Source organism: Cynoglossus semilaevis, chromosome W, assembly GCF_000523025.1.
Source record: "Cynoglossus semilaevis isolate Cse_v1.0 chromosome W, Cse_v1.0, whole genome shotgun sequence".
NCBI lineage: Eukaryota > Metazoa > Chordata > Actinopteri > Pleuronectiformes > Cynoglossidae > Cynoglossus > Cynoglossus semilaevis.
In genome coordinates this window covers 2,152,501-2,160,087 of record NC_024327.1, presented here as the reverse complement: position 1 = coordinate 2,160,087, position 7,587 = coordinate 2,152,501, and the positions used below count along the sequence as shown (strand labels likewise).

At 40.2% G+C, this 7,587-nt stretch overlaps 1 long non-coding RNA gene across 2 annotated transcripts; it reads right to left on the bottom strand.

Moving 5' to 3' along the window:
- Positions 1-214: 214 nt before the first annotated feature.
- LOC112486327 (uncharacterized) lies at positions 215-5,089 on the bottom strand. Of its 2 annotated transcripts, XR_003048761.1 has the most exons (5): positions 4,414-4,681; positions 4,192-4,306; positions 1,667-1,804; positions 571-662; positions 215-463 (listed from the first exon to the last, which is right to left on the bottom strand). It is a non-coding gene; the product is annotated as an uncharacterized LOC112486327 (long non-coding RNA). The 2 variants fall into 2 exon arrangements; XR_003048760.1 differs by having other exon boundaries at positions 4,192-5,089.
- Between the last annotated feature and the right edge of the window lie 2,498 nt (positions 5,090-7,587).

The window sequence follows — 7,587 nt, the reverse complement described above, 5'->3', positions numbered from 1 at the left end:
GTATTTGTCTGTGTTGTTACTTTATTCATTGAAGCCACCCAATTTGCCAAGAACTCTCAAAATCCTTCAGATATTTAATTGTTATTGGATACTATTGATTTTAGTATATTTGTAATACTTCAAGTAATACATTATTGCTATATTAGTAGGTTAAAATAATAATTAAAGATAACTTTAATGAGACTGGTTGTGTTATTAATTTGAGACTGGTTGATAACACCGAGTGCTCCTAAGCAGCACTCGACCCATTGCACCTACAATTCTTTGAGCTTTAAACAAATAAAAGGTAAATACAATGACCTTTGTTTCTGTATTTGAGCTCTTTGTGTGTGTTAACATATCACTTACTTAGCTTACTGCTAAGAGACTTTGGTTGATCTCAGCTCCTTCTATGCGACTGTGTCTGTTTGTTTTTTTGGTGTCTGATGCCCTTTCACTTCCTGCCAGGTCTATAAACCACATACTGCAGGCAAGAAAGACAGATACACGTGTCTCATGTTGTCATTAAACACCATGTGAAATAGTTTTTTAATAATAAACATATGTGACCATATCAAGTGATGGACATACCTGCCAACTGTCTGCTGGTTTGGAGAACGAGAAGAAAGCGGATTTGCTCCACTTGTTCCCTGTGTGTGCTCCTAGCTGCCGTGAGAAATCACCTTTTCAAGATGAAGGAGGTGACAGTAGGACAGAGAGACCAGAGACAGATACAGAGGGAAGTGATCAGGGTATGTAGTCATCAATACACCATACTAAAACTGTATATGTGCAATAACTGTATAACTAGCATTACCTTGTGTAATAGCAAAAATGTCCATTCTCATGTGGAATGTCACTCACCTGTTTATTTAAGTATAATGGTAAAAATCGTAACATGTCAAATTGTTTGACTGTCATTATGTACAGTCTTTGTTTCTCTGTATTATTATCTTCTATAATTAATTGATTTATTATCTCAATTGCAATATCTCAAAGTAACTATACCTGTAAACTGGAAAACTACAAAATTGCAAGCTGATATCTTATTTGTAAAGCACTATGCTAGACTTCACTCTTTATACCGCATATTGTACTTTGCTGCTGTCAACACTGTCAATTTCTCCACTGTGGGTCCAATAAAGGAAATCTTAATCTTAATCCTAAAAACATGATAAAGCATTTGCATTGAATCCTGGCCTATTTTTGTTTACAGTAATAATATGTAAATAGTAAATATGTTCTTGATGTTTAAGTGTAAATAAGAGCATCGGCGCTACATTTGTAATCACTACAAAAGGAATAAAAGCAAAAATGAAATGAACCAACACCAAGAATATTTTCATGTTAACTATTAATTATAAAAAAAAGATACAGTGATGTAGAATATCAATACACTATTGTGAAATAATACATTAAGATATTTCAGTGTATCAATATTTTCTTACACCCCAATCCACCCCCATGACAACACAAACCACTATCACTAAAATTTTTTTTGCAGCAGTAGAACTCTGTGGTAGCCCGTAATTGTAACGAGCCACTGTCTTTGCTTTATAAATAAGTGGATGCTTAGTCATGTCAGTGGTCAGTACAACGCTGTGAGCAGCATCCAGACACCTTTTAACTTTAGAACAACACTCTTCATACAATGAAGGTATTTTTTCTCCCATGAAAAATTTCCTACTTGGCATCCTGTAGCGGGGATCAAGTGTCTTTATTAAATTCTTGAAACCCTCCTGTTCAACCACAGAGAGGGGTTGTAGGTCCTTCACGATCATCATGGCAATACTCTTTGTGATGTCCTTGGCTCTTTGTGAATTATCTAGGTGAAATGACAAAATGATTAAGTCTGTAACTGTAATCTGAAAATAGCCTAAATAGGAATGCTACTTTTCCTTCAACAGTTAACACTAAAGAGTTATTATAGTCAGTAATATTCATATTTCAGGTTTGAGGTATAGAGCCTATCTTTATATGGGTAGCTATATTTTTGGGTTCCAATAAAACTAGGGCTGCAGCTATTCTTCAATTTAATTGACTAATTAGGAAAAAAAATGGTTTGATGCCAATTCTGTTACATCGAGAACTTGTTTAATTATTGCTGCGTACTAAAATTACCCGTAAAAAGCTGGTGCGAAGCAGACAACCAAAACTTTTGCGAAGTTTGTTTGTTTATAACCCTGACCTGGGTATTGTTGATTTTTTGGCTGAAAAGCATCTGCCAGAGTACATTGTCTCTGTGTCCGCGGGGGTGTTCTGGCTTGGGGATCCCCCCCCTCCTCCCTCAACTTCTTTGCTTGCAGCTCGTTGCTCTCTGTAGGGTGAGCTTTTTTCATATGTTTGTGTAAATTCGTGGTGTTACCACAGTAGCGGACCACTTTATTACACAAATCACACTTGGCACTGTGTTTTTCTGTTGTTGTAAAAAAAGTCCACACCGCGCTCCGCTTCTTGTTTGGCTCTGCCATTGCTTTAGGTTCCGGCTGCTCTCACTCTCCCGTCGCCCTCTCTTCCTGGCAGGCAGGATGCAGCAGGCCAGTGGCCAGGTAGGGGGAGGGGCTAAAAGTGTGCCTGAGTCACTCACTCAGGCAGAGACTCAGAGAGTAGCAGGGGGCGCTGGGCGAGAGAGAGAGGGGGCTGCGCTATTTGCGCAGAGAATCGGTGCTTTGAGGAAATTGGTGGAGGAGCGAAGTATCGATCCCAGGACAACAGTATCGATCCGATCCAGGTACTTGCTTAGTATCGATAATATCGATATTTGGATCGATCCGCCCACCCCTACTGTTCAGGACTTTCGCTCCGTAGGACCCTGATGATAAGAGAAACCTGCTCGTCTCAGAAGACTAAGAACCAACGCGCTTTTGTAGACACCATTGCCCACGGTGATAAATGCACTAGTAGCGTCTTTTTCTTAACTGAGTTAACCGGTAATTAAGTTACACAAGTAACGTAGCGCTGCGACCAAAGCAGTTATTGAAAAGTTAGAAGCGACAGGATTCCTTCTAACGGTATTCGTGTGAACCGGCACATCGACAGTCAGAGACTTTTCCTCCTGAAACGGACTTTCGGAACCAAGAGGACTCTCTGGACACAGTGGAACCAGACGGACGTCCCCAGCTCTGGCAAGGACCCAAGAAGTGCGGACTTTCCACTACCCTCTCAATACGAGCAGACGTTCACTACAGTAAGGCTGGCATTTGGGCACGTTAGTTAACCTGTAGTATTGTTAAGTGCTATTTAAACTGAGGAACAGTTTAAGTACGCATATTGAATTTTGTTGTCTGAAATCTGTGCTGCTTTTATAGCTAGGCTGTTGCATGCACTTCTTTTCTAACCTCCTGACTCGGTGTTATACTCTTGTACACCGTCAGTATTTCAGTGTTAACTTGGAACGTTATCAGTATTGGGATCAGGAAAACTCCGACAAAGTCCTTTGTCTGGAGTAGACCACGCGGTACGCCTCCCTTCCCCCATATACTTTGATAACATCACAAGCACTGTTTCATTGTACCTGAGCGCATCTTGGTGCGCGTACACAACACCCATTCACACCTCCGTGAGCGCATACACGCCTCACGTGTTTCCTGTTGCCGTTCCTTCTACCTCGCAGTTCTTCTTCCACTGCGCAGTCGCGTATGTGAACACGCCTCAAGGGCTCAGTCGCTTGCTTGGTAGCTGAGAGGCAACATCTCTCTCTCTCTTTCTCTCTCGTACACGACCGCTCGTGTACACACGCACATAAGTACACACACACCCCTACACACACGCCTTGTTTTGTTATAATGATCATTGTTTATGAGTTCAATCACCGTCATTAACTTGACAGTGTTGTATAAATAAATTTGATTATTTTTGTAAACTGTATTTGTCTGTGTTGTTACTTTATTCATTGAAGCCACCCAATTTGCCAAGAACTCTCAAAATCCTTCAGATATTTAATTGTTATTGGATACTATTGATTTTAGTATATTTGTAATACTTAAAGTAATACATTATTGCTATATTAGTAGGTTAAAATAATAATTAAAGATAACTTTAATGAGACTGGTTGTGTTATTAATTTGAGACTGGTTGATAACACCGAGTGCTCCTAAGCAGCACTCGACCCATTGCACCTACAATTCTTTGAGCTTTAAACAAATAAAAGGTAAATACAATGACCTTTGTTTCTGTATTTGAGCTCTTTGTGTGTGTTAACATATCACTTACTTAGCTTACTGCTAAGAGACTTTGGTTGATCTCAGCTCCTTCTATGCGACTGTGTCTGTTTGTTTTTTTGGTGTCTGATGCCCTTTCACTTCCTGCCAGGTCTATAAACCACATACTGCAGGCAAGAAAGACAGATACACGTGTCTCATGTTGTCATTAAACACCATGTGAAATAGTTTTTTAATAATAAACATATGTGACCATATCAAGTGATGGACATACCTGCCAACTGTCTGCTGGTTTGGAGAACGAGAAGAAAGCGGATTTGCTCCACTTGTTCCCTGTGTGTGCTCCTAGCTGCCGTGAGAAATCACCTTTTCAAGATGAAGGAGGTGACAGTAGGACAGAGAGACCAGAGACAGATACAGAGGGAAGTGATCAGGGTATGTAGTCATCAATACACCATACTAAAACTGTATATGTGCAATAACTGTATAACTAGCATTACCTTGTGTAATAGCAAAAATGTCCATTCTCATGTGGAATGTCACTCACCTGTTTATTTAAGTATAATGGTAAAAATCGTAACATGTCAAATTGTTTGACTGTCATTATGTACAGTCTTTGTTTCTCTGTATTATTATCTTCTATAATTAATTGATTTATTATCTCAATTGCAATATCTCAAAGTAACTATACCTGTAAACTGGAAAACTACAAAATTGCAAGCTGATATCTTATTTGTAAAGCACTATGCTAGACTTCACTCTTTATACCGCATATTGTACTTTGCTGCTGTCAACACTGTCAATTTCTCCACTGTGGGTCCAATAAAGGAAATCTTAATCTTAATCCTAAAAACATGATAAAGCATTTGCATTGAATCCTGGCCTATTTTTGTTTACAGTAATAATATGTAAATAGTAAATATGTTCTTGATGTTTAAGTGTAAATAAGAGCATCGACACACACACACACACACACATACACACGCCTTGTTTTGTTATAATGATCATTGTTTATGAGTTCAATCACCGTCATTAACTTGACAGTGTTGTATAAATAAATTTGATTATTTTTGTAAACTGTGTTTGTCTGTGTTGTTACTTTATTCATTGAAGCCACCCAATTTGCCAAGAACTCTCAAAATCCTTCAGATATTTAATTGTTATTGGATACTATTGATTTTAGTATATTTGTAATACTTCAAGTAATACATTATTGCTATATTAGTAGGTTAAAATAATAATTAAAGATAACTTTAATGAGACTGGTTGTGTTATTAATTTGAGACTGGTTGATAACACCGAGTGCTCCTAAGCAGCACTCGACCCATTGCACCTACATATTAATGGTGCCCCGTGTGAGGCAAATTGGTTTTGTTGGCTTCTTTGGATATTTGTTTCAACAATAGACAAATTATCAGTTTGCTTAGTAACTGCAAGGTTTGTTTTCAGGTGTGTTCAGACGGTTAATAGTATTTACTACTTACAACCTAATTTTATTAGATCTAGGAGATTAGTTCTTTATTTTAACAAATTATTAAACTTTACTGTTAATAATTAAATTAAAATGGCATCTCTGCGCACCTCTTACCACAAAGACACCGCTAAAGACGTGTCTCTCTTTGATGTTGTCGCAGATTTAATTCACTGCTCCAGCTCCACCAAGGCAAACTTTAAAAGGTTGAGCCAGGCTGAATGCAGGTTCACCATAGATGCCACTATAAAACAGATCAGAGACCCCAGATGCATTTCCAGTGCAGAGGAAATAATAGGTAAGCTATTCCTGCTCCACTTCAGAGACACTGATTTAGAAATCAGACGTCTTCATGAAGTGGCAGATAGGTTAAGCGACAGCCGAGACGAGCTAGCTCAGGCTAACCAACAGTTTAAAAGGGAACTCAGGCTTACTAACCAGTCCCTTACAGAGTGTGTCAGCAAGCTACAGAGAGCTGGAAAGGCTGACAAGAGGGTTGCTGAAGAGCAAATCCTCCAAAAGTGTTGCAATGACCAAGAACGAGCCAAAGCAACACATGCCCACTCTCTCTCGCTACCAGAGGAAAATTCAAAACAGGAAGACTATTCCGATGAAGATACTGAAAATCATCTTGGGCATAACCAGACAGCCCACCAAATCATCCTAGACCGCTACAAAACGACTCCATCAGATAGCCAGGCTGGAGCCATACCGCACTCGTCCAGAGCCAAATCCCTTGGCACACCCAAGCCGGTGTATTATGACATCCCTGATTCATCAGCGGATGAACTGGACCATAGACATAGAGAGCGCCATGAACAATCAGTAAATAGTTCAGACAGTGAATATTCAGAAAGATCAAGGAGGTCACGTAGAAAGGCAACCCGTGAACCTCGTATACGTCAAATTGATCTGCTAGCGCAGGACATTGAACGTTTTGATCCAGATAATAAAAACATTAATGTTAATGATTACCTACGGGAAGTTGACCGATGCCTTGTAGATCTGCCAAACGCCACAACACGGGAAAAGCTTAGGCTAATCTGGAAGACGTCTAGCAGCAATGTTCGGGCTTTCATAGAGACACTAACCCCAGAAGTCCGTGATAGCTACACGAGACTTCGTAAGTACTTGAAGGAAGAGTACGAGCAATACACTGACGAGACGTCTGCAATGTTGTGTGCTATGCAAATCGAGCAGAAACGGTCAGAATCCCCACGTGAATATTATAGACGGCTACGCAACGCATATTTCCAGGGTAGCAGTGCACCAGGCTTGGAGGAAGATAGAGGTTTCAAATCCCTCTTCTTACACAACCTCCACTCAAGTGTACGCAACCATGTCACAGTGACATGCAGACAGGGTTACTACTCCATGAGGGAAATTAGGCAGCTAGCCCAGATGACCTGGGAGACAGTCGTCAGACCAATGGACAGACTTGACGACGAACCCAGAGTCTTTAGTCTCCAGGATGCAGGAAATTCCCTGTTAGACTTAGAAGGGAGTGAAGCTCCACCAGGGAGACACACCTGGAGAAACCCTGCTCCAAAACCCCATCACCAAAGTGAGTGGGGAAGGAGACAAAATAGATACAGGAACAACCATGGTCAAAACTTCAGCAACAACAATAATTACAACAACCGACCCCGTGAAAGAGGTCGTAAAGACCAAGGTGGTTGGAAACGAGACGGTTACCAACAGTCAAACAAGAGATGGTGGAAACAGTCTGAGCGTGATCCGAAGCATAGGGGTAGGCATGTTCGTTTCTGTAACTCAGACGAACTGAGTGAGCTCCACTCAGAATTGGAGTCTGTAAAGGCTCAGTTAGCTGAAATTATTGACAGGTTTAATAGAGACCAGACCCCTCTTAAAAACGAATGAACACACCAATTAAAACAAACTTTACCCTTTAGCAGTCCTCACTCCAAAAGGGGGGTGAACGATAATTTGGTCTAACCCCTGACAACTAACACTTCT